Source organism: Pinus tabuliformis, chromosome J (assembly GCF_031772625.1).
Source record: "Pinus tabuliformis cultivar Carrire ecotype Pingquan chromosome J, CPIR1, whole genome shotgun sequence".
Classification (NCBI taxonomy): domain Eukaryota; kingdom Viridiplantae; phylum Streptophyta; class Pinopsida; order Pinales; family Pinaceae; genus Pinus; species Pinus tabuliformis.
In genome coordinates, this window is record NC_142295.1 from 494,856,904 (window position 1) to 494,884,796 (window position 27,893).

A 27,893-nucleotide genomic window follows, 5' to 3' on the forward strand; every position below is an offset into this window, starting at 1 on the left:
TCATCAGATCGTTTTCACCTCCAAAATCATTTACTCTGTTCCGTGTCGTAGATGTGGGATTCATTAAGGCCCTCCTACAGCGAGTCGCTTCTTGTCGACATCAACTCATTATCCAAGAAGTCGACTTAGGAACAACCCCTTCAGTACTTTGAAGCTTGCATGCCTCAATGGCAAGTTTCTCACTTCCGGCGATAGGTTTACATCAATGGCCTTCGACCGAAAGATTTTGCGTGGTGTTCGACGCCAAGTCCCTTATTCACACCACGCAAATTGTACTGTAGAACCTTGAGGGTCATCATCATTATCGGTCATTCCTCTCGTGCCTGTTAACAGCTTACATCATTGGTTGGTAATCAGGCGATGTCTTTCCATGTTCGATTCTAGAACATCTTTCACATGGATCGACTTGTACTCCGAGTGAAGATTGAACAAGTTTGAAGACCCCGGATCTAGTTTCATCCATCCGGGCTGTGATATATTCAGGAAAATAAAGACATCAAATGTACATTGCTGCTGCACAGATGATCATCCAAATCAAAGGATGATGACTCTATTAGAATCATCAGTCTCCTGCACAGACGGTTGTCTGTCTTATGTACATGAAAACGAATTTATAAAGTTGAGCATGGGAATGCCCGCCTCAGCTAGATCATGAAAAATATTATGAAGATAATGTATTGTATTGTATCTTATTACAGGTCGCCTTCCAGCTCGAAAAAACTTCAGATCCTCGTGATAAAGCATTTCACCCGACATCAAAAGATTAACAACCTCATGCTTTAGGGGGCAACTGTTATAGACATTTTTGGGCACTGCAATCCCAATCAGACATGTCCATAAACCAAGGGCTCCTAAGTCCCTAAAAGTGTTGTTCCATACCCTAAAATAACAAGGTCAGCTGATTACATCATCTCCCAGAAGTTCCCCATAAAAAACTGCTCAGAACTGGTCAAAACTGGACCATCTCACCTGCTCCATGGTCAAAGTGCGATGCATCCCACCTAATGCACATGGGAGGTGCGATGCATACTGAAAAGCCCTTCTATGGGGTGCGATGGGCGAGAGTGGACAAATGGCAGAGGCATTTTGCGAGGTGGATGATCATGGAATCTTCCAGAAACTTCTCCTGTGACACTTGCCTCTCTAAATTCACCCAGGGATGAGTAAGAGATCATCAATCTCCAAGTGGAATCAAGAACTATCAGAGAGAGGACACTAATCAAAATCCCAGAAGCTGACTCACCCCCTGCAATCATCTATATATGGATCCCTCATCCCAGAGATCCAGAGGCTGGAATTTTGTATCTTGTAAGGAAGTGTTGTTGGTTTCTTGTTGGAATATCATAGTGTTGGGTGATCTAAGCTTTTCATGAGGTGAAAGAAGGGCTTTCATGCTGGAGGGTGACGCTGGGTCAAGACTCAAAACAATTGGTTGTAATCCTCTTTGCTATTCTTGATTATTAATAAATCTATTCAAGTTTTCCTCCACATTCTTGTATGTTTGATGATATATGCATTTGTGTGGTCAATATACATCTGGTCCTATATTGTTTATGATTGTAGATCTCTATTCTTCGATAGTATTATGCTGCTTTGATTCCACAGGTGCTCTTTGAAGCTGGGTAGACAAAGGAGAAGCAGCAAGGATCTGTCAGAAGGGAGAGGAACCGAGCAAGGAACCAAGCGCAAGACTGAGGTTGGTGTCCTTCATTCCACTCTCATCTACTTCTCATAAAGGAAAACGAAATTAGTTTTAGTTTGTTTGTTTCTAAGATAGTTACCAGTCTTAGTGGGACTAGCAGATTCGAGTGGACACTAGATTTCCCAATAACACGCCCTCCCATCGAGCTCCACACCTGCACACACGCATAGCAAGGAACATTCGATATTTTTTTGTATGAGCTAGTTTAACATTTCGATTTTTTTTAATTTTAGTTTAGGCTTTAACTTTTCACGATTTGGGTTTGATTTTATTTTTATTTTTATGTTTCATTAAGGTTTTCGGTTAGTTTTTTTCTTATGTTTATATAATTCGATTTCTTTTTTTTTAGCTTTACTTAGATTCATTTCTTTCCTTTTTTTAATTATTATTCCACCTTTTATCTTAACGTTTTTATTTTTTTATTTGATTTTTTTTTCACTTTTTATTTTTGATTTATGATTTTAATTTTTTTTTAGTTTTGTTTTCATTTAAAAAAAAAAAAATCCATTCAGAAAATCATAAAAATTCTAAAAAATCCTAAAGATTAAAAAAATCTAAAAACATTTAAAAAATCTAAAAATTTTAAATTCTTGGTGCCATGAGAATTAAGAATGCAATAAATTAATGGATTTGTACTTAAACATCAAAAATTTTTAATGTGGCCTGTGGCCCATTAAAAATTCAATTTATTAACCCGCTGATTTGTTTTACTTCTTTATTTTTCACATTAAAGCAAATTGCCTAAGGAATAATTGAAATGCAAATTTAAATTTCCTTGGCGTTATTTGGTGATTAAAAGTTCTGAATTCCTAACGAAAATCATTAAATCTAGAATCTCTTGCATAATACAGTTTTGGGCATTTACATTGATCATTCCTGATTGTCACCATTCGTCACATATTGGAAAATTGTTTTGGATAACTTGTTTTATTTAGTTTATGGTTAATGCAGATATTAAAGGCACTGGTTTGTAGTCATTTGTATCTTGTAGTTGTCTTATTTTAATCCATCTATCTTAATTGACAGACACTTGCTTTAAATTCATCAAGTTGCTCATCATTAAAATCTCCTAGAGCCCGTGTTCCCCAGACTACCCTCATCCATTCACCTTAGGGACTACCCCCCTTGACTTGCCTAGGAGAGAGTCTAAATGGAGTGAGTAATGATTAGAGTGACAGCCGTTACTCTGAGCATTGTCGCGGTCCCTAGACACTTTGTGCGACAACAAGTCTAAGTGTCAATTTTTAATTGTTAAAAATTTCCCGCGGGACCGGATTTTCTATGTAAATTTTGATATAAGATGTAATAAATGTTGTCTTTAACCAAGGGAATGACAGAGTCTTCAATGATCCTTCAACAAATGTCTTCAATAGGCTTCAACAATGCTCTGGGGACTGCTTCAACAAGATCACAAATCTTCAATGGTTGTTGCAAGGGATCTTCAACAATTCTTCAGTTCAGCTCCAAAGATGAAAGTCAACACCAGCAACTCTAGTAGGTGTCTCCAAGACTCTTCATGTCACCCAAACAGTCTTCTTTGAAGCTATTTCATCAGGGCTTCAAGGTCCGGTCAACTCCAATAAGTCTTCAATCAACACTTTACCAAAATGCTCCAAACAATGTTTCAATGACTGCTTCTAGATTTGCTCCAAGGCTGATTCAGGGTCCGCTACAAGTTTCTAGGCCTATTCTTGATACAATCAGCTCTTCAACAGACACTTCAATGATGGCATCAATCAAGACTCTTCAAGGTCAAAGTTTGTTGCTCTACAAACCAAGGTCTATTCAATAGGTCAAGATATACTCCTATGCAAGTCAAAGATTGCTTTGTCCTAGTAGGCCAAGGTCAACTCCTGTAGTGGCCTTGGTCTGTTGCTTCAAATGCACCAAAATTCTGTAGAGGATCTGAGATCTACAATTTACGATAACCACAGAGGCATACTACAGAGATACATTGGCTTCTATTATAGAGAATACTACACACCTTTGATCCTTCTTCCACAGGATCTAGTCATAGAATTTCGATCTTCTTCAACAGTGACAAAACCAAATGTCCAAACTTTCTTCTCCAGTAGGAATCCTCTTCAAAAGGGTCACAGGAACAAACCTTTATGACTGATTTTAGGACCGAGTTTTGTAGAGTGAGGTTTGTTTTAGCTGAGCCACACATGGCCGAAATTTGGTCACAGGCCCAAGTCATAGATGCCCGAAATCTGACCACGGGTCGAAATTACAGAGATCTGTAATAGACCTTAATGTTACAGACTTCTACAGTGCCAAAATTGCAAACTTAGACAGATCCAAGTGCATAGTTAATAAGCCACAGATCCGAGGTTTAAATGTCACAGGTCCGAACTTTTTCATGCATCTCAAAGGTCCGAATGCAGTAGGTAAGCTACAGGTCTGAAAGTCAGAGTATATAAGCTACAGTTTTAGTTCCTTCCAAGGTCAAGGTCTGTCCTTGATAAGAGGCTAAGACACAAAAATTGCTCCACGAAATTTCACATAACTACTCCACAGTAACACAAAAAATCCACAGAGAAATATTTTGTTGTAAAGACTCCACATAAGTATAACAGTAACCCTAGGCTGAAATCTCAGAATGTGACCACAAAAAAATTCTTCAAGCTTCTCTTAATGTTGGAATTTCTAAGTCTAACTGTTAGAAACCCTTCATGTACTTTCTAATTTATTCCTTCCTACTTGTTCTGATTAATTAACAAGTTGTTTACAAAGTAAACACTGAAAATAAACACAAGTACATGCTCAACACATTACAGATCATCAACTGAAGGAAACAGAAACAAGCACACAAATGACACTGTTATTTTTGGACTAATGTCCCCGGAAAAACCCAATCCGGGAAAATCGGTGCAGCTATCTGAGGGTTTGATTTAAGAAGCAGTTTCAAAATACAATTTGGGTGCCAAATCTAGCTCACCCAACTGAGAAAAATTTCGGCAGTAGCACCTCTCAATCTGAGACAGATGTTACGGTTGAAACCTTGCATAAACACTCTGATAGCTCCTCAGCTCCAATCTGCCCCACGAAAAACCCCAGCGTCAGCCTCTTCTACCCTCTGTGTCAGATTTCTTGGCAGTTCCGACTTTTACCCTCTGCATTAGCTTTCCCGGCAGTTTCGACAGTTCTCGACAGTTCCGGTTGTTCCCGGCAGTTCCGACTGTTCCTGGCAGTTCCGGCTTCTGCCCACTACATCAGCTTTCCTGGTTGTTCCGGGAGTTCCAGCTTCTGCCCTCTACGTAAGCTTTCCTGGCTGTTTCGGCTTCTACCCTCTGCGTCAGCTTTCCTGGCTGTTTCGGCAGTTCCGGCTTCTGCCCTCTGCATCATCTTTCCCGGTTGTTCCGGCAGTTCTGGCTTCTGCCCTCTACGTCAGCTTTCCCAGTTGCTGCGCTGATCCTCCCGACACTATCTCTGCCTCTCTGCTTCTGTATTCACTGCCCCTCAACTGCAACTCTAGATCACTCTCTCAACTTTCTCAGCAAACCCAACCCTAGAAAGTCGAAATCTTGATCTCTTGGTGTGTTCTCCAAGTGACCCTCAAGCCTCCTCTTATACTTTTCTCGTTGACAAATCAACGGCGGAGATTAAGTCCCTAATCAACTGTTAAGATTAGATCCGGCTTGATCCATGACCTTTGCACTATTCTAATACAGTTTTATATTAATTCACATTAGTATTTTAATTTCCTAACTGTTTAGAATCTGCCCAAACCCTTTCTGGGTATTGGAGATCTCATGTGCCTTAGCCTCTCCACCAAATTTTGTGGCTAGAGCACATCCGATGCTACCCCAAATCAACACTCCCTCTTAGCGAGGACTGTGCTCTAGCAATACTCCTTACTGAGTATTACTTTGATCATCCGGCATCGGTCCCTGATGCTAGGCCTGCTGCCCATCATCTGTACTGCTGCATCTCGTACTACCACCCATGGCTCTGCCACTACCACTGCTGCATCTATAGTATGTACGACAACTTCCTCTACATTCGTGTTGTTGCCCATGGCCCTACCACTGCCACTGTTGCATCTGCACTACATCCCCTCTCATCATGCCGCATCGTGCTTGCCATAGCACTGCCACTACTAACTACTGCACTGCAACTCAGTTACTGAGAAGTAAGTAACTGATCTCCCAACTCTGACATTTTTGTTAGGCTAGAGACACTCCTGATGCTGAAGCTTCCTCTATCGCTGACAAGTGCTCCCTCTCTAAACTCTGCGCTGCTGCAACAACTCCCTGCATCTCGCATTGTTGCATACCTCTTTGTGCCATCTTGCACTGGTGCAACACTCCCGTGCCTCGCGCACTGTTGCAGCCTGCTAGCCTCACGTTGTCATGGGAATCCTGCACTGTAGCTCTCTCTGCTGCTCCATCCTCATCCGTCTCTACCGACATTCGCCAGTACTGCTACTCCTCTTTGGGGCTCCCGTAACCAGATATAATCCAAGAGGTTGGGTACCTCGAGGATCCTGCCCCTCATCTTTTGTAGTCCTATTGACTACAGCTCGATGTCTCCCCACTTTCGCTCAAGTGGCATGTGAGCACTCATGGCACAGTCATCATCTGTCTCCTCTGTCGACTCCTCCGAGTCTCTCTACTTCCCGCCTGGAAGTTCTCGGTTCGACTCCTGCTGAGTCTCTCCACTTCCCGTCTGGAAGTTTTCGGTTCGACTCCTGCTGAGTCTCTCTACTTCCTGTCTGGAAGTTCTCGGTTCGACTCTTGCTGAGTCTCTCTACTTCCCGTCTGGAAGTTCTTAGTTCGACTCCTGCTGAGTCTCTCTACTTCCTGTCTGGAAGTTCTCTTCTAGACTCCCTCTGAGTCCTAATTTCCCTCCTGGAAATCCTTCTGCCCATGTCGAGATGCCCCCCACTCTGATCGTATGTGCAGTCGCACCACTGATCCGGATTTCTCGACTAGAAACCCTCGGTAGCAACTCCCTCCTCCTTGGCCTTGCCCTGTTAGGTATTGTTCTGACAACAGTACCCCACCAGCAACACTCTGCAACTTACCCACAACCTCCTAAACCCCAACAGCCCAAAGGTGAGAGCTCCTAGGCTCTGCGTAATCCCGACACCGGAAAACTAGCTTCCTCAACCAACTGCGTCAGCCCTCCTGGCCTCTGCGTGAGCTAGTCTTTGCCTCCCTCCGCCTCTACGCAGCCTCTTCTTGGCTCAAACTTGATGACGCATGCACTGCGTCACCCATCCCTTACTGCTTTGCTACTAGGAACAGCTTTTGTCACTCGGGACAAAGATTTTCTGCTATTGTTGTTTTGCTCTACTGATGTCCTCAGTTCTCCTATGATCTGCAACCACCCTCTGATACCATATTGGAATTTCTAAGTCTAACTGTTAGAAACCCTTCATGTACTTTATGATTTATTCCTTCCTACTTGTATTGATTAATTAACAAGTTATTTACAAAGTAAATACTGAAAATAAACACAAGTACATGCTCAACACATTACAAATCATCAACTGAAAGAAACAGAAACAAGCACACAAATGACATTGTTATTTTTAAACTGATGTCCCCGTAAAAACCCAATACGAGAAAATCGGTGCAGTTATCTAAGGGTTTGATTTATTAAGCAGTTTCAGAATACAATCTGGGTGCCAAATCCGGCTCACCCAACAGAGAAAATCTCAGCAGTAGCACCTCTCAATCTGAGACAGATGTTACAGCTGAAACCCCGGATAAACACTCTGGCAGCTCCTTAGCTCCAATCTGCCCCACGAAAAACCCTAGCGTCAGCCTCTTCTGCCCTCTACGTCAGCTTTCCCAGCAGTTCCAGTAGTTCCGGATTCTGCCCTCTGCGCCAACTTTCCCGACAGTTCCGGCAGTTCTCGACAGTTCTGACTGATCCCAGCAGTTCTAGCTTCTGCCCTCTGCGTCAGCATTCCCAACTATTTCGACAGTTCTCGGCAGTTCCGGCTGTTCTCGGTTGTTCCAGCTTCTGCCCTCTACATCAGCGTTCTTGGTTGTTTCAGCAGTTCCGGCTTCTGCCCTCTGCATCAACTTTTCTGGCTGTTCCGACAGTTCCCAACAATTCCGGCTATTCCCGGCAGTTCCGGCTTTTGCCCTCTGCATCAACTTTCCTGGTTGTTCCGGCAGTTTTGGCTTCTGCCCTCTGCGTCAGCTTTCCCGGCTGCTGCGCTGATCCTCTCGACATTATCTCTACCTCTCTGTTACTGTATTCACTACCCCTCAGCTGCAACTCCAGATCACTCTCTCAACTTTCTTAGCAAACCCAGCCCCAAAAAGTCGAAATCTTGATCTCTTGGTGTGTTCTCCAAGTGACCCTCAAGCCTCCCCTTGTATTTTTCTCGTTGACAAATCAACGGCCGAGATTAAGTCCCTAATCAATGGCTAAGATTAGATCTGACTTGATCCATGACTTTTGGACCATTCTAACACAGTTTTATATTAATTCACATTAATATTTTAATTTCACTAAGTTTAGACTTAGGGACTCCATTATAAATATTAATTATTTTAATATCTCCCAAATTGTTTAGAATCTGCCTAAACCCTTTCTGGGTATTGGAGATCTCATGTGCCTTAGCCTCTCCACCAAATTTCGTGGCTAGAGCACATCCGATGCTACCCCAAATCAACACTAAATCTCTTGCTCTTCTTCTTTTTGTCTTCACTTCAAATCCATATTCTTTCTTTCTGTACTTGACCAAATTGGTGATCAATTGAAGGAGTTTGGTTTGGTATTTATACTTGTTTGAGTATGTTGTGGAGAGACACGACCTTTGGTCAAGGAGCCGACATGAGTATTTGAGTTGACTTCTTAGGCCACAAAAAATACATTTTTGTATTTAAAAATTTGTTGTTGCTTGAGCCAACTTGTAATCTCTTGTAATCCCTTGAATGATGTCTTCTTGTGCATTGCTTGTCCTTTCATTAATGTATTCAACGAAATGCTGGAGGATATTCTTTCATTGCTCAGTCTCACAAACTGAATTTGGCACAGAAGTGGTTTCATTAACATGGCACGGAAGTGGTTCCATTTAAGTCTTCCAGAGTGGGATATAGAATTAATGATTTTCATTACTAGAGAAGCAGCGTTATATGCAAATATTGGACATGCTAGAAAGGTACATACAATAGGAGCTATACAACAGAAAACTTTTTCCATTGTTATTGACAAATAGGAGACCAAGTTGAGCTCCTCAAGTTCATGGTGAATAGTCAACATAATGACTCCTTCACATATGTTCTTCATCCGTTAGGATTAGGGCATCTTCAGCCATTAGGGCTTGCTTCAACAAAAAATTATATAGACATCACCAATTCTAGGGCTGGGGCATCATGTAGTCATCAAACATCTAGGGCTTCACATCATATTGACAGGGATTCATATATTGCTAGGGTTTCAATAGTGCAAGGTCTTCAACAATACTTAGCGCTTCTTCAACAATGTTAGGGTCACTGACATCAATGACAAATTTATCCAACACTAGATCAGTCTTCGTATAGTGTGTTAAGGGACTGTGTGTGGGTTGGTCTGATATGCCCCAAGTAAAATAACTCATGAGGTGTTGAGTCATAGTTGTAAGGGCTGCCAGGTAAGCCCTAAGTACTGTAATCTTGGTTGAGCAAGATGGATGTTGTGAGATAAGTTCATGTAATCCCTAAATTCAGTGAACTCAGGAAGGGATTCATTGGTGTGAGGGCAGCTGATAGAAGACCCTAAGAGCAGGCATTCTTGGAGCAGCAAGAGGGTTGCTATAGGGCAGACTTGTGTGGCCTATGTTCAGTGTCATTGGAGCAGAGGTGCCATTGATAGAGGCAAATTGGTTAGTTGAAGATCCAAACAATTCTAGAGCAGCAGAAGTACTTGTGAGCAGCAGTAGAGGTGGAAATGGACATGCCAGGTGTTCATGGTACATGGACTGAAAGGGCTAGTGTGAGATCTCCTTCAGCAAGTCAAGTGTTTCTTGTTTAAGGGTAGACTGATTGTCATACATTGTTGACATCAAGCCCTAGTTGTTTCCTTGCATCAAGGCTAATTGTAAGGGCCATGATCCTTGGTACGGGAGCCCTATGTTTGTTGTATTAAAGTTCTGATATAACAAATTTTGGGTTCGCAAAAATTTCTTGTGTACTACATTGATTCACTGTTGTACATTTTTTGTTGTGCAAAGTGCTTGTGTTGTAGCATTTTAATGTGTTTGTGATCATGTTTTAAACATAGACCCGATTCTGAAGTGTTGAGGAAAAATCAACAAAGATATTCTCATGTATACTATCATTCTGTGGTCCTCCCCATCTAGAGCCTTCCATGAGGCGCACCTCCTCCTTCTAGTTAGTGCAAGGTGGTAAGTGATAAACAAAGGTTCTAGCTTCTTTAGTTATCACATCGCTAAGACTCTTTTCAACACATAATGTCCCCAATAGGTCGACCTACTTCCAAGACACTTATGAAGAGCTCTCATTCCAAACTCCAAGATAGAGTTCACCAGACTGATAGGCATAGCAATTCTAGGAGTGTCTCGAGTCGAAGACAAACTCCCTCTACATAGAGTGCTACTCTTCGGGCTCCATCGAGCAACCATTCATCTATTTGGAGCTTCATCCCCCCAACCTATATTATTAAGAGTGAAGGGCCTTCTTGATCTGCATCTCCCCAAAGATACCTCTTAGGATAGCAAAGTTGCCCCCTCAACAATAGGTACTCTCCAAATGACATTTTCAGATAGTGTATCAGCCCCTTCATGGTGATTGATGACTAAAATGAGGAGACTTCTTCCCTCCCTTCTCTTTTAGCCTCAGAATCTAACTCCAACACATTTTGACATGTTCTTGATGAGACTTCACTTACGTATTCATTTTGTTTCTCTATCACTTTCTTTCTTTGAGCTAGTCTTTTAGCCATGTTCTTAGTTCTTTCCCTCTTGTTGATAGCATAGCTACAAGAGTTTCTTACGCACTTCTATTATGTATCTCCACTAGATGTGCTCTTTTAGTTCTATTGACCTACTTTTGTTTCCATTCATTGGATATTCATAAAATTACCTGATTTTTTATCTGTTGCAATTCACATTGGTCCTCCAAGTCTAATTCCAGTTGTCACATAATGCCGCTGAACTTGCCTAGAGCACTTACATGTAAGGTACAGTTAATAAAGAAGATGCAGCTGAACTTGCCTAGAGCGATTACAAGTACAGTACAGTCAATAAAAAAGATACTACACTTGAACAAGGAACAAGTTTGGTGCAATATTTCAATGTTCAAAGTAGAGGATTGGCATTGCTTTTACAAAAGCATCCTTGTGACATATAGCAATTTAGCTACATAAATGAACAAAATGATAAACTGAGAAATGAGAAAAATAATAATTATTCACGTTTACCAAGAATGAAGGCTCAATAAATAGAACAGTGACATTGCAGTTTGGGCTTTGTTGCAAATGTAGACAAAGGTGCTAAATAAACACCAAATCTAATACAAGTCTATCAGATACAAACAATCTAACAATCTTATAAGCACACCTTGGAAACCTAGCATTCCAAGTACATTTTATTTAACATCATCAACATATATTATTATTCATACACATGAAAATAAAGTACCTTTCCTTCTTGAATAATATCTTGAAATGCCTTCAATTGCTCAAAAATTGGCACACTTTCCCTCCACTTTGAAGGATCATATGAGAAATCGCCAAAAAGTGGCACATAACGATCAGGCCTGAATGGCTTCATAGGTAAGTCAGTCTGAAGATGAAGAAGATTTCATGTGGCTACTTACATAATTGAACAAACAAAAAAGAAAAGAGATACAACCACAACATAAAGTAACCATTGCTGCTTAAAATTAATCCTTGGCTTGATAGGTAAGTAAGTCTAAAGATGAAGAAGATTCCATATTGCTACTAACATAATTGAACAAAGAAAAAATAAAAGAGCTACAACCACAACATAAAGTAACCATCACTGCCTAAAATAATCCTGCTAATCATGTTGATGTTATAAATGTAAATCTCATGCCCTTTTTCAGATATATCATAGCAACCATAGCAACAATGAACTAGCGATAAGTTAAAATAACATCATCCTTGATAAAAAATGACAAACAATATCACAACAAACATAGCAAAGTTTCAGATATCAATATGAAAGATCTTGATAAGTCATTCATTAGAAATCTTAACTCAGCATATCCAAAAAAATATCGACTACTGTATATTATTGGAAAACAATTTCATACAAATAAAAAACCACTAACTCGCAAAATACAAAAGCAGAAAGTTGGATCCCATGGAGGAATTTTAATGTTGGAAAAAATAGAAATAGTTAAACACCTTTTTGTTAAACTAAAATATGGAAAACAAGTAAAGAGACAAGTGAGATGGAAAGAGAGATATGTATTATATCAATCTACTTCAAAGTTACATCTGGTGTTGTGTGTGTGTGTGTGTGTGTGTCAAGTCAAAAAAGCACTCAACCTTGAAAAAGAGTCTGAAGATCCTCCTATGATACTTCAGAACATGTATAATGACCAAAGAAATGGAGGGCATTCACCTTTCTTAATGTCTCTAGCGGTGAACAATCTGATCTACACAATTGTATGCTTGACTTTGGTGCCTCGGCAAAAGTAATGCCTTTAAGAGTTATGAATCAATTGGAAATGCAGATCACTAGACCATATAGGAATGTGTGTGGCTTTGACTAAAAGCCTATCCTTGTGAATGGTTTGATGAAAGAAGTTAAAGTGTCATTGATCGCTAATAATGATATATTGATGTTAATGGATATTGTAGTAATTGATGTGTCACATGCTTGGGGTATGATATATTGATGTTAATGGATATTGTAGTAATTGATGCATCACATGCTTGGGGTATGCTCTTTTCCAAGAAATGTTGGGCCTCTATAGGTGGCCAATTACAAATGGATCTATCATATGCTACAATAGCCACTATGGATGGGAAATCATCAATTTTGTAAAGAGAGTTACACATGCATGAGCATATTGAAGACATAGAACCATTCCCTTTTCCCAAGCCCACTGGCAAGGCCAAGACCATTATACCTCCCAAAGAACCACATTTGGATCAAAAGCATTTTGGGCCAAAGATCCTTGATGTTGAAATTGGTAGCTTGGGAGGTACTCCAAGCCCTATGGTTTAGGGTTTTGGTGGAATGAACTCCACAAATGGCTTTGTGGGCTTAGAACCCAAGGTGTGGCCTTTGCACCCAAGCTTATGGGTGTGAAACCACAAGGATAGTTTGACACTTGGCACTTGGAGGAAGAAGGGTTAAGAGGAGCAAGGGGACACTTGAAGGACCAAGAGATGCCATGTAGTTTGGGAGATATGAATTTATTTATGTGTTGGTTGGGTTTTCACAAGAAAAGTCAAGTTTGTTGGGTTAGTTTGAGCCCTAAAGGATAGGTCGTTGGAGCCTTTTTACCGCTCAAACTAGCAAGGGTCCTAGGAGGGGATCCTATAGAGGAACTACTAGGTCAAGGGGCAACAATGGAACAAGAGCCCACTATCACCTCAAATAAAGCTCCTTGCTCTTTATGGACTTTCACCAATGGGAAGAATCCCGATATGAGAGGAATCACGAGGAGAGATAGATAAATGATAGAATGTGGAGTGATTCCTAAAGCCTATTCACAAGAGAGGCTTAGATAATTAGCTTACTTGCTTTGGAAGCAAGGTGATTAGCTCTCTAAGAAAGGCTAAGGGGATACCTAGACCTAGGTTTGGAGAATATCTCCTAACAAGAGGTATCCTAGACCTAAGAATCCTAAAGGAGAAATGGTTTATATATAATCCTTGCGGAATTTGAGTCACAAATTGTGGGACCACAAAGAACCCAAGTGGACCCAAACTAGGTCAAGGGTGTGGTGTTGATCAACAATAGATGGACTTGACCAAGTTAGGGAGAAGAATAGGATCAAAGGAGAAATTTTCTCTTGGAATTTAAGTGCATTGATCCAAATGAAGACACTAACCCAAAGGAACCTAGGGAGAAGGGCTTGCAATATCTTGGGATTCCACTGTCGAATTGAGCTCAAAATTGGAGGAACTCTCAAGAAGACCCCAGTGCAATTCTAGACCGATTTTCAAGGGTTTTATATGGCTGCAAATAATTCCCTGTGATGCCCTAGGAGGCCTTCTAGGGTTAGGTCTAGAGTTAGAAAAGAGAAAGAAAAGAAAGGTTATTTTGACCACCAAAGGGATGCAAGGATCAATGCCTTGCTTCTTGGGCGTAATGGAATCAAGATACACCTAGATCGAGAATTTTCATATGCTCAGGATCCCTATATGACTTTTGCTAGCCCTTCCAATTGTAGCAACTAGATCATTTATGGATTTATACTTCGATTTGCAAAGGAGACGAAGTTTCAAGGCTTGTTAACCTTCTAGGGTGCCTCTAGGAACATTCGCTCTCTCTCTCTCTATGAGCAACGCATGCAATATATCAATTATTCAAGACTTAAGAAGAATTTCACATTATTTAGGGCCCATACAAGAACAATGATAAAATTTCCATGCATTAGACAAGTAAGAAAGACAAAATAGCATTAAATTTCACTTACAAGAGAGACAAGAGTATATCCATTCATCATCTTCGCATAGAAAGAAGCTCCAAAGACAATAGCGAAAATCCAAACATCATAGTGCATCAAGAAACTCCAAATTTTGTCCCAGAAAGCAAGTGCGAAAATCTCAAGAGATACTAATCCAATCCAAGTGATGATGAGAGGAATGAATGAGCCTCTCATCTATTTATACAATCCACAAGGGAGTTCGAATAGCCTAAATGGCCTAATTAAGCCCCAAATAATAAAATAATGTACAATAGTAACATGACTTGGTGACAAGCCCACCAAGATAGCTCCATAATACAAATATAAGCCTCTCAAGAGAGCAAAATAATAGATCCATTGAGTCGTTGGGCCATTGAAGAGGCATAGTGGAGTCCAAATATGCCAAGGTGAGAGAATAGGCTCCAAACATAGTGATCAAGGGGGTGGCCCCTTGATATCCAAGCAAATCAAATGTGGTCTCCCCAAGTCGGTGTGGGGGCACAATGACATCCTCATGAGTCTCCAAGTGGATCGATATCCCTGTATACGATCGAGAATGATGACATAACCCATCCCTCTGTCTCCCATGGTGAGACACATCCTCATCTGGGCCCTGGAAAATCTGCCAAGTGTGTGGTGCAAATGTGAAGCCAGTTGGGCATGGTGGTACAAGTGCATCATCCTCATCCAAAAGGTGTAACACAAGCAATCAATGGTGTTGAGGGATTCATGAAGTGGTAATCTACTCTCTGCTATGGTGGAGGCCTATGGCTCTCAACGCTCACCCTACAAGTGCCAATATAACCCTCTAGAGAGTGTGGACCCCGTATAGGGAGACCAAACCCCAAATGGAGATCCACCTGCAATCTTGTATAAGATCCAATGTATCCCCTCACCTTCCAGTGCAACAAACCATTAGAGTAATTGAGTAAAAGAGCTTACAAACCATGGAACCAAATGGACACTTCATAGAGGCATGCCCTTCGATAGTGAGCTTTAGCATTTACAGGTGTCTCCAAACTCAATAAGGAGGTTAACCAAGGACCCTATTAGGTGGTTTCAGCCTCTAAAGGGGGTGACATGTCCATGGTACACCCAGCAAGTGGAGGTGGCATATGACATAATGATGGAATGGAGTGGGGCATCAGGGGAAGGCTCCAAACCACATGCCATGGTACAAGAGTAGCCATAAGAGGGGAAGCCCACACTTGGGTATATGAATGTAGGAGGGAGCAATCGTGGTATATGAGTTACATCGACCTTTGATTTTCAACCTTTTTTCATATGCCTTTTTCCTTTTATTGATTTTTCTTTTTCATAACTGTTCGGGGCTCCAAGGAATGAGAACATGATGTGAATGATATAGCAGTGAATACCCCCTTAAGGTTGGGCAGTTCATCGCCCACCAGGGGTTGGGACAATCATGGGTTTCTTAATGATGCAAGGGGCTCACATAGGGGCTCTAGGAAGTAGGATGATGGCCATGATAAGGGGTAGGGTTCATGTTTGGCTTTTGCCCACATGCTATTTTTTTGTCCTAGCCATCTTCTGCATTTTATGGTACATGTCCTGTTGTAAGTGGCCAAATTATGCTTTTAACTTTCTTTTTAGTTGCATCAACCTCTGGGGCAATGTTCCAGGTCCGACCCAAAGTGTGGACAAGGGGACGGGGACGCTAAATCCTTGTGGATCCAATGGAAAAATGTGGACCCGGATGGGAAATATGTGAAAAGGGGTTATAATGAGAATAAGGGAGTTATGTATGTGATGTTGGGAAGCGAAACCACGCAACCAAAATCATGGTTTCCCATGTAATTCCACTCCTAAAGCTAATAGCCAATAGAGGAGTTCCCATGGGACTAGGATACAAGGTTAATCACCAAGTTGGACGAGGGGACAAGAGTATAGAACAAGCCCATTCTTTCCACTGAATCCACCCACTAATCCATTCCCATAAGTGTCCATAATAAGTAAGAAAAAATACCCAATTACATAATCAAAGCCATACCTTTAGAGTTGGAAGGCCCACCTTCAAACATACGATCATGACAGATGGGCAAGGGTGCATAATGGTAGGCTCGGGTAGCGGAGATAGTGGCACATCGAGCTATATGTTGGCTGCAAGGGGCCACAGGCTGCCAGCTGAAGACAATGTAGGAGAAAACTCTCCTATGGGTGTCATCCATAAGTGGTGGGTAACAAGTTCAGAAGATGCATATAAATAGGCTAGTAGACACATCCAAGAAGCGTCAAATCACAAGATAACACATTTGTTTTGGGTCGCTAATCAAGGTAGACCTCAGCGAAGGAGGAGGCTAGTTTGGGCATCTTTTGTGACTATGAGGGCTACAGAAACTAGGAGCAGGGGCGGAATTGTTTTGGGTAAAATCTGGGTTGTTTTGGTGTTGCTTTGAGTGGCATATTCCTTTGTTTTGTAGGTTACAGGTTTCTGTTCCATTGCAGGAGGTCGAAGCATTGCTTGGTCTATTTACAAGGGAGTCGCAAACCTATACATTGTTTAGGAGAAGGGCCAAGCCCTGTACCTCAGGTTGGAGGGGGTTGTAAGGCCTAAACCAAGGTTGGATTCCACCTAAAATAGTACCGTGTGGGAGTAAGAAGCTATGGGAGGAAGGTCGGAGCTATAGAGAGACTTGTGTGGCAGATTGGAAGGGCTGACGTGGACTGTTATTGTGCCCTAACTAGACCGCAGACCTATGGTAGAGATACATCAGACTTGAGGTATGTTTATGATGTGCTTGAGGTTGATTTGTTGATAGAGGATAGGTCCAATTTGGACATATTGGTATTGGGCATCTTGAGGTTGTTGGAGGGCAACAAGTAGGTTCTCAAAGTAGCCCTACATCAGTTTCCAAGAAGGGCATTGATAGCTAGAAGGAAGGGTGAAAACTGTAAGCTCGGGATTGATTCTTCAAGGACAGAGGAAGGAGGTTAAGGGAGCATATTACATCAGCCCAAGATCATTGATGGAGAAGGACATATTGCAATGATAGGTGGCAGCCCTCCAGCCTGAACTTTGTCTTCATTGGAGTAACGCATGAAGGCATTAGAGGGAAGAAGTCCCAAAGGAGCTGAAGAGTAGCAGTGGGCAATTGAGAGTTGTTCGCAAACGGAGTTGTGAACAAATCAACAAGAGTCTTTGTGTTGATGCGTTGAAGTATGTTAAAATTGGCAACTAGGGCCAAACTCCACCTGGGTCATCTTATTTATGATAGATGATATGAGAGGTCTAGGATTGATCTAAAGATCATCTGATTCTGACATGTACAAATGAAGTTATGAATTTATTTTGATTATGGTCAAGTTGTCAAGGTTGGCCACCAAACTTATGTAGGCTCAGAAGCCCAAGAGTCACGTCTATTCATCCTCAACGTTGCATATAAATAGAAGGTGACTTAGCCTCATTTGGACACACTCATCTTCACACTTCTCTCTCTCTCCTCATTGATTGGGTACGGATTTCTGGGCCTCTCTCTCTCCACACGTCCGAAATTTCAAGAGAGCAAAATTTCAGGAGGCCGAAATTTCAGGAGAGCGAAATTTCAGGAGGTTGAAATTTCAGGAGACCGAATTTCTGGACAGTTTGACCAAGCGTTGACCAACATGCGTTGACCTCCTTTGACTGCGTTTTTGTGAGGGTTATCTCTGTTTGGGTAGGCTACATTTCTGGGCACAAAAATCGAGGCTAAACATTGACTCTTGACCAGCATTGACTGCAGCTAGGGCTGACTATAGGTGGGTTGTTTGACCAGACTTTGACTGGGCTAAATTTCACTATTTTGGGGTTGTTTTATCTTGTTGTTTGGAGGTTGAAGTTAATTGAAGTTGACAAATTTGCTAAGGGTCAAATCTACCCTGTTGACCAGTGTTGACTTTTCTGGTTAGGGCTCTTTTGCTGCTGTTATAAATTATCAGATTTGTAAATTGTAATATCTCTCTTTGTTGACCTATTGAAGACTAAAAGAAGATTTGATCAAGGGTTTCCCCACATTGGGGTTTGTCCCTGGTTGGTGCCACATCTTGTGTCCTCTTGTCTTGGCTTGTCTTCTACTCTTTATGTTTATGTTCTATCTACATTTTACTAACATGTTGATGTGATTGCTAATCTGAATATTGATACTGGGCTAATAAAGAAATTGAAGTAAAATTGCTCTAAAGCATAAAACAAACCATTGTTGCCTAAAATTAACATGGTAACAGAGCTGAGGTGAAGACAAAGCCCAAGCAAGAGTGAAAAAGAATTCACCAAAGACAGTTGAACAAGGACAAAAGGTTCAATGGGTTCCTCATCCTATTTCTCGGCTGAAGACAAGCTCCATGATAAATCTGACTATCATGGATGGAAGATGTCTCTTGATTTGACCTTGGAAGAAAAATAAGTGATAGACTATGTGCAGGGTAAAATCCCTAAACCTCCTTCAAATGCACCGGCTACTGTCACGACCAAGTACAATAGGGCTGAACTTTGAAGTCAAAGAAAACAAGATTATCAAGGATTCCACTGACAAGCATCTGGTGGCCTACATCTTTGAATTGAAGACCTCCAAGGAGATCTACGACAAGTTGCTCGACATGTTCAAGGTTAGTAATGCTAATCAAATTCTATTTCTCAAGAATAAGTTGAAGGATATTAAGAAGGGCAAGGACGAGGATATTTAATCCTATTTCTTGAGGATTACTAATATCAAGAGTGATCTACTCTCGATTGGAGAAGTCATTCCTGACAAGAAACTTACTCTCACCACCCTTGGAGGACTCCCACCTAAGTGGTATGTATTTAGAACCACTGTCCTCAACAATGATCAAATTCCAAGGTTTGAAGAATTGATGTCAAGATGCATTCAAGAAGAAACAAGAATGATGGAGCAAGAAATACCTTCTAATAGAAGCAACCCCACTGCATTCTCTGCTCATGCCAAAAGGAGAAATAATGCAGGGTCTAAAGGTCATTTCCATGGAAAGCCTGGATCTAAGGGAGGAAGGAAGGGCAGGTTCTTTATTTGCAAAATTTTGGTCACTATGCAAGGGAGTATCTAAATAGAAGGGACACATCGCATGATGATGATCACAATCATTCCAGGGGCAACTTCAACAACAACGATCAAAGGAATGGTATGTCCAATGGCAAAGGAAAAAGGAATGTGGGACATCAAGGAAATGGTCGACCCTCCAAGAAATCAAGGAACTCCAGGTATGAAGAATCAAATGTTGTTAACAATGCGCAAAAAGAGTACTATCTTATATTGGATCTCTCCATTGCCTCTCCTCCGGACACTTTGGGAAATTGGTGTTGGCATTATGATGCATGTGTTGTACTTGATGGCAACCCACTTGTAGTAGAACATCTCACTTATATATATAACTAGATGAATCTATAGAAGAGATGTTAGATGTGACAGAATACATGGGATGCAAGGCAGCTCAAAGGAATCAGATGACAGTTCTCAGTATGGCAAGCTAGCTTTGCCATCAAGTCCAAAGGGGGAGATTGTTGGCATTATGATATAGGTGTTGTCCTTGATGGCAACTTACTAAGATGATAGATCACAGTTTAGTCTTACAGAATGAAGAAAAAGGGATATACGCAAGTTCCTCTTGATAAAGTCGCATATACATGTGGGTTAGCCAACCAAAAGGTGCGTATACATATACACGCACTTTCATGCAAGGGAAGGCGCGTACATTGGGTTTTGGTCCATGGTATTTGGACCATGGTATTGTGATCCATGGTATTGGTCCAAAGTATCTTGTCCGACGTGTTGATCCCAGGTATTTGGTCCAAGGTTTTGGTTCTAAGTGGTTTTGGACCACGGTATTGAGTAAGGCCTAAGACTATAAAAGGAGGAGAAGATCATTAGGCAAGGGTACGGAGAAAGTCTTGAATATCTAATGAAGTATGGGATCTAGTATGCAAGTTATGGGCTCATAATGCTTTGCTTGATCTGAGCTAAGGAGGAATCTCAGCGATTGATGGAGAACAAGATCTAAGGATAGATCGGGATCTAATGGCTTGGAATGAATCATCTCTTTACGGTTTGATCACGCTTATTCTAGATCTGTATACTGACGCATGTAATGTTCTATAAATATTCTGATTTGGGTATAACTCAAGTTTTGGAATAGCTGCAAATCATGAATGAATATTTAGTTTTACAGATGTATACACTGGTTGACTATGATAAAAGCACGTACATAAGCAGGTTAGATACATCTAAGTAGCGTATACCATATGAACTATGAAGTTTGAAGTTACAGGTGGTTCTGGTTGTTGATGCAAAGTTCTGAGTTCTGGTGTCAGTATTCTGCATATTCAGATTGATTGATTGTGTTTAGCTTCAGTGTTGATGGATGAGATCTAATAATGGATCTGGATCATAATGACTTATCTTTATGTGATCTAATGGACTAGATCTGGTTGTTAACACACATATTATCCTTGTATATGTAATGATCTGGTTATGTCTGAAGTCAGGAAGTGCAGCGAAGACATAAGTAAGTAATTAATGACATATACGCTGGTTCACTTTGGTGAAGTTGCGTATACACGCTGGTTCGGCTCTTCCAAGTAGCGTATGCACTCTGATGCATGATTTTTGATGATACAGTTAGATCTGAACATTGTTGCAGAGTTTTGTGTTCTTCTCTGTGTTCTGGTGATTGCAGTTTGTTGACAGGGTTTCAGTGATTCAGTATTGGGTGATTCAGAGATTGATGATGCTAGTGTTGATTGATTGTGTGCTTTAATGATATTGATGGGTCCAGTATGAAAATTGGATGAAATGTGGCCTTCAGATTATAGTGTTGTGCTTCAGGAGTATCCAGTCTAAAAATTTATGAAACATGGTACCTGGAGGAAGAAAGAGAAGGTTGTAGCCTTCTATAGGTCAGCACCTGCGTACTAGTACATCAGCTAGTACAAGAACAAAGGGGATTGTAGCTCCTTTCAATAGTAGATGGAAAACAAGTGAAGGTTGGAGAATTCAGTAGGCCGGCACCTACGTACTAGTACATCAGCTAGTACAAGAGCTAAGGGGGTTGTAGCTCCCTTCCAAGAGAAGCTGGAGAACGAGAGGAGGTTGTATCCTTCTGCAGGTAGAAGCCTGCATACTGGTATAAGGTTGCACCAGTAAAGAAATATTGTAAAAAGAAGTTTCTTATTAAAAGAAGATAGAGACGAATTGTAGCAGGTGGTTTTCACCCACATTGGGTTTCCACCTTACATCATGGTGTTCATGTGTGCTTCTTGTGTGTGATGATCTATTCTGTTTTACTGCACCTGTTTACTGTTCATATGGTTAATAAAGTTCTAATGCACTAACTAAAGATCAACATTTAATGGATTAACTGAATCGTAAGTTTACTGGATATACGTTGGTTGCATTAGACACGGTTGCTTGTACACGCAGGTTCCCTTAACTGAAGTAGCATATATGAATCTGAGTATGGAAATGAAAAATTGTTTGATTTGATAATACTGATTCACCCCCCCCCTTAGTATTATTTCCAACAGTTGGTATCAGAGCAGGTCCTTTGCTAGAAGCTTGATCGCTTGAAGGAGATCCGTAGAACAATGGGAAAGAAGCTTAAGAAGAAAGCGCCTAAGAAGAAGAAGACATCTCAGAAGAACTATGATAGTGGGAGAATCGATTGGGGAATATGTGAATCAGAATCACTTCAGAATGAAGATGAACAAGCAAAAGAACTATCAGGTATGAATTTGTTATCCTCTGGTGATACATTAATATTTATGGAAATATTAAATGTCGTTCAGTGACCAGTCACAGTGATTTTCATTTGATGCCCTTTATGCAACTGTTCTACTCTACACTGCCCACTAACAGATTCAAATTTCATAGGCATGAATGTGACTCCATGGGCATGAATCTGTTAAAAAATTAGCATAGTGCAAGTGAGGAAAGCTACCATGTAACAGGCATCAGCAAGTTTCCTTTTGATGAATTCAACTTCATCCCAACGTTTGGATTCAACATGTTCCCAGATTTTGGAATAGCCCCATTTGGATTCCATGAATCTTTCACAATTGATGAAGTTTATAACTTTATTGTTATTGTCCATGAAAATGCCTTGATCACTGTTTTCGCATTTTCTTTGAATGGCAAGAATGCATGAAAGTGGTACTGTCACTGTGATTTCAATTTTCAGCCCTTGTCATTTCCACATCTTGTTAAGAAATTTCAAAAATATTGGATGTGTGGATATGGTAATTAGTAATTACTAATGAGGACTCGAGATATAGCATATATTCAATGGTTTGATTCAACTATTTCACCGTCCTTTTCTACAGCAGTTGATATTTTTGTGGTTGAATTTTAGTATTTTACTCATCAAATTCATGCTTTTGTTGTCGTAAATAGTAAATAGACCTTCATTGTAACTGTTGATCCTATGATACGATGAATGATTCAATTCCCTTTCACTTGGAATGGTTTTCCACTGGTTAATAAACTGTTAACTTGTTAAGTTTCCAACGAAAATTTTCAAACCCACAAAATTGAGAAATCAACCACCAAAATCCTTTAAAAGTTTAACGTGTGTAGCAATAGAACCAATTCATGCAGGCAACAGGACTTTTCTTTTTAATATTTATAGGGAAATGAAAAGCAATATATATTAAACAGGAAAGGATTTAACATTGGATCTACCGGCAATGTTGAACTGGAACAGTTATTCAACGGCAGATTGTTCAATGGTCAACCTTGGCAAATGCTCTCAATCCGGCTCACAATTTGAATTTACGCCGGCTCCTCGCCACGCTTGCAAACCCTCGTTCTCTCGGTTCTCCACAGCAGCCACAAACACACAGGCCAAATAACCCTTTGCGGCTTTTTATCAGCCAAAAAAATTTCACGCTGATTTTTTCGATCGACTCGCGATTTAATCGAGAGTATTTCGATAAAATCGCGATTTTTTCGTTTATGAAAAAATCGCCAAAAAATCGGCCAATTTAATCCGTTTGTTGAAAAAATCGCAATTTTAAGAATAAATCCCAATTTTTTCAGGACTTTTTCCACACTGAGCAGAACATCTCACGTATATATATAACTAGATGAATCTACAAAAGAGATATCAGATGTGACAGAATACATGGGATGCAAGGCAGCTCAAAGGAATCAGATGACAGTTCTCAGTATGGCAAGCTAGTTTTGCCATCAAGTCCAAAGGGGGAGATTGTTGGCATTATGATATAGGTGTTGTCCTTGTGGCAACTTACTAAGATTATAGATCACGGTTCAGTCTTACAGAATGAAGAAAAGGGGATACACGCAGGTTCCCCTTGATAAAGTCGCGTATACACATGGGTTAGCTGACCAAAAGGTGTATATACGTATACACGCACTTTCATGCAAGGGAAGGCGCGTACATTGAGTTTTGGTCCGTGGTATTTGGACCATGGTATTGTGATCCATGGTATTGGTCCAAGGTATTTTGTCCGACATGTTGATCCCAAGTATTTGGTCCAAGGTTTTGGTTCTAAGCAAGGTTGCACGAAACGGGGAAACGGGTACGAGTTTCCGAAACGGGAAGCGATACAAAACGCGACCTCCCCAAATTTTGGAAACGGGGAAACGCGAATATATATATATTAGGACATTTAAGAAATATGTGCAATCATAAAGCATATATGATACATTCTAATTTATTACATTATGATAAAACTGTCAATTGTCAATGCATAAACTATAAGTATCTAAATTTGCATCACATTTACTCATGAATAATCACATAATGAAAATAGAAATATCCAAAATCAGCCACGAGAAATTTCTAATTTCTTGTCTCGTGCTTGATTGGGAGTCTCCTCCTACATAGTCGAACGACCTTAATGCTCTTGATTAAATACAAGTTTCATACCCTAGTACCCTACATTCTCTTGATTATTGGGAGTCTCCCCTGCATAGAGGGCTTGGTTCTTTTGATTAAATACAAGTTCCATACCCTAGTACATGATAAAATCAAATGGAAACATTGCAATCCCCCCAATCCTGAAATCCTGAAAAACAGATAAGTTTGCTGGATTTTGAGTGAGATTTAAAATTCTACTTTCTCCATATGAAATCCAATGAGGGCGAAACCACTCTCAAACATCCTGAGTCATTTCATGGTAATGTTAAAAATTTAAGTAAAAGGATGAAAATGAAAAATAAAGGAGAATATCACTTTTACTTTAAGAATTTAACATTACCATGAACTGCATATCAACACTAGGGCAAAAGTTCACTTTTATAACTTTAGACAGGCATTTGGAAGCAACTAGAAGTCACTAGGCTAACATAAGAATAGATTAGAAAACAAATAAAAAATAAAATAAAAAAATAAAACACAAGTAAATGCTGAAACGTGGGTCGTACGGCCCTGAAATGCATTTCAGGCCGTACTGGCCACGTTTCAGTTTCGTGAAACATGGTAGTACGGCCTGAAACGCGTTTCAGGGCCGTACCAAACGCGTTTCAGCGTTTCATACCCGTTCCGTACGGAAACGCCCTTCTGCCCCACGTTTCCTGCAACATAGGTTCTAAGGGGTTTTGGACCACGGTATTGAGTAAGGCCTAAGACTATAAAAGGAGGAGAAGATCATTAGGCAAGGGTAGGAAGAAAGTCTTGAATATCTGATGAAGTATGAGATCTAGTATGCAGGTTATGGGCTTATAATGCTTTGCTTGATCTGAGCTAAGGAGAAATCTTAGCGGTTGATGGAGAACAAGATCTAAGGATAGATCTGGATCTAATGGCTTGGAATGAATCATCTCTATACGGTTTGATCACGCTTATTCTAGATCTGTATTCTGACGCATGTAATGTTCTGTAAATATTATGATCTAGGTATAACTCAAGTTTTGGAATAGCTGCAAATGATGAATGAATATTTACAGATGTATACGCTGGTTGACTATGATAAAAGCGCGTACATACGCAGGTTAGATACATCTAAGTAGCGTATACCATATGAACTATGAAGTTTGAAGTTACAGGTGGTTCTGGTTGTTGATGCAAAGTTCTAAGTTTTGGTGTTAGTATTCTGCATATTCAAATTGATTGATTGTGTTTAGCTTCAGTATTGATGGATGAGATCTAATAATGGATCTGGATCATAATAACTTACCTTTATGTGATCTGATGGACTAGATCTGGTTGTTGACACACATATTATCCTTGTATATGTAATGATCTGGTTATGTCTGAAGTCAGGAAGTGCAGCGAAGACATAAGTAAGTAATTAATGACATATACGCTAGTTCGCTTTGGTGAAGTTGCGTATACACGCTGGTTCGGCTCTTCCAAGTAGCGTATGCACTCTGATGCATGATTTTTTATGATACAGTTAGATCTGAACATTGTTGCAGAGTTTTGTGTTCTGCTCTATGTTCTGGTGATTGCAATTTGTTGACAGGGTTTCAGTGATTCAATATTGGGTGATTCAGAGATTGATGATGCTAGTGTTGATTGATTGAGTGCTTCAATGATATTGATGGGTCCAGTATGAAAATTGAATGAAATGTGGCCTTCAGATTATGGTGTTGTGCTTCAGGAGTATCCAGTCTGAAAATTTATGAAATGTGGTACCTGGAGGATGAAAGAGAAGGTTGTAGCCTTTTGTAGGTCAACACCTACGTACTAGTACATCAGCTAGTACAAGAGCAAAGGGGGTTGTAGCTCCTTTCAGTAGTAGTTGGAAAACAAGTGAAGGTTGGAGAATTCAGTAGGCCAGCACCTACATACTAGTACATCAGCTAGTACAAGAGCTAAGGGAGTTGTAGCTCCCTTCCAGGAGAAGTTGGAGAACGAGAGGAGGTTGTAACCTTCTGCAGGTAGAAGCCTGCATACTGGTATAAGGCTGCACCAGTATAGAAATATTGTAAAAAGAAGTTTCTTATTAAAAGAAGATAGAGACGAATTGCAGCAGGTGGTTTTCAACCGCATTGGGTTTCCACCTTACATCATGGTGTTCATGTGTGCTTCTTGTGTGTGATGATCTGTTATGTTTTACTGCACCTGTTTACTGTTCATATGGTTAATAAAGTTCTGATGCACTAACTAAAGATCAACATTTAACGGATTAACCAAATCATAAGTTTACTGGATATACGCTGGTTGCATTAGACAGTTGCGTGTACACGCAGGTTCCCTTAACTGAAGTAGCATATATGAATCTGAGTATGGAAATGAAATAGTGTTTGATTTGATAATACTGATTCACCCCCCCTCTCAATATTATTTCCAACAATTGGTTGATTGATAGGGGTGCCTCAAGGCACTTCACTGGATACAAGGAAGCCCTCTCTAATCTGATAGAAAAGGAGACAAACTTGGAGATCGTCCTTGGATACGATGCCACCTATCCCGTGAAGGGAGTAGGGAATGTTACCCTTCAATTGAATCAAGGTAACACTATTCATTTGCAAGAAGTATTATATATACTTGATCTCAAGAAGAACCTGGTGTCCATTTCAACCATGGAGAACAAAAAATTCAAGGTGGCATTCATTGATGGAAAGGTACATGTTTGGAAAATAAATTTTAAAAATGCTTTCTCTTGAGTTTAGGGTTGACACTTTGTATCAAGTTGGAGGAAGTCCATTAGGAGCCATGTCTTGCGACACATCTCTACAATCTGAACTATGGCATCGAAGGTTTGCCCATCTTCATTATAAGGCCATACCCGATGTGAGACAGATGGTGACAGGTATGCCCGAGTTCAAAGTGGAGCATGAAGGTGTATGTCTGAGATGTGCCGAAGGAAAACTTACAAGGGGACCATTCCCCTCAAGTAATAGCAAGACCACAGAGATATTGCAATTAATCCACTCCGACATATCTGGTATGATGCCAATAAACTCTTTGGGAGGATACTTCTCTCACCTCTATGGATGATTATTCTCGCAAGACCTGGAGCTACTTCTTGAAGAAGAAGGATGAAGTGTTCACCTAGTTCTGACACTTCAAAGCCTTGATCAAAAACCAATCCGAGAAGAAAATCAAGATATTGAGGACTGATAATGGGACCGAGTACGAATACAATGAATTCCAAGATTATTGCAGAGCAACTAGCATTAAGAGGGAGACTACAATGCCATACACTCATGAGCAAAATGGTGTGGCTAAAAGGAAGAATCGCTCTATTGTAGAAGTAGTTCGTGCCATGCTTCATGATCAAGGCCTTCCAAAGTTCCTATGGGCTGAAGCTGCAAATACCATCGTGTATGTTCAAAACCGATGCCCTCATCAAGCATTGGACTCCAAGACTCCCGAAGAAATGTTCACTGGTAAGAAACCCGATGTCTCTCATTTTAGAATTTTTGGAAGTCCCGTATATTTTCATGTGCTGAAAGAGAAAAGAAGCAAATTGGGTGCATCTAGGAAGAAAGGAATCTTTCTGGGCTATAGTGAAAATTCTAAGGGATATAGAATTTATGTCGCTGGTCAAAAGGAAGTTGAGATAAGTCATGATGTCACCTTCGATGAAGATATGGCCCTCAGGAATATCAACCACCTTCCTATCCTAAGGAAGGGCAAAGAAGCTGACACCGAAAATCAGGGTGCAAAAGAAGACAAAACGATGCCTGATGTTGATGAACCTA

General features: G+C 40.5%; 1 pseudogene across 1 annotated transcript in view; it reads right to left on the minus strand.

The window, feature by feature from the left end:
- The window catches only part of LOC149227953 (uncharacterized), a 129,709-nt pseudogene extending 118,271 nt beyond the window's left edge, over window positions 1-11,438 (minus strand). Inside the window, exon 1 of the transcript XR_016248337.1 lies at window positions 11,307-11,438. The product of XR_016248337.1 is annotated as an uncharacterized LOC149227953 (transcript). The remainder of the gene's footprint in view (window positions 1-11,306) is intronic.
- Between the last annotated feature and the right edge of the window lie 16,455 nt (window positions 11,439-27,893).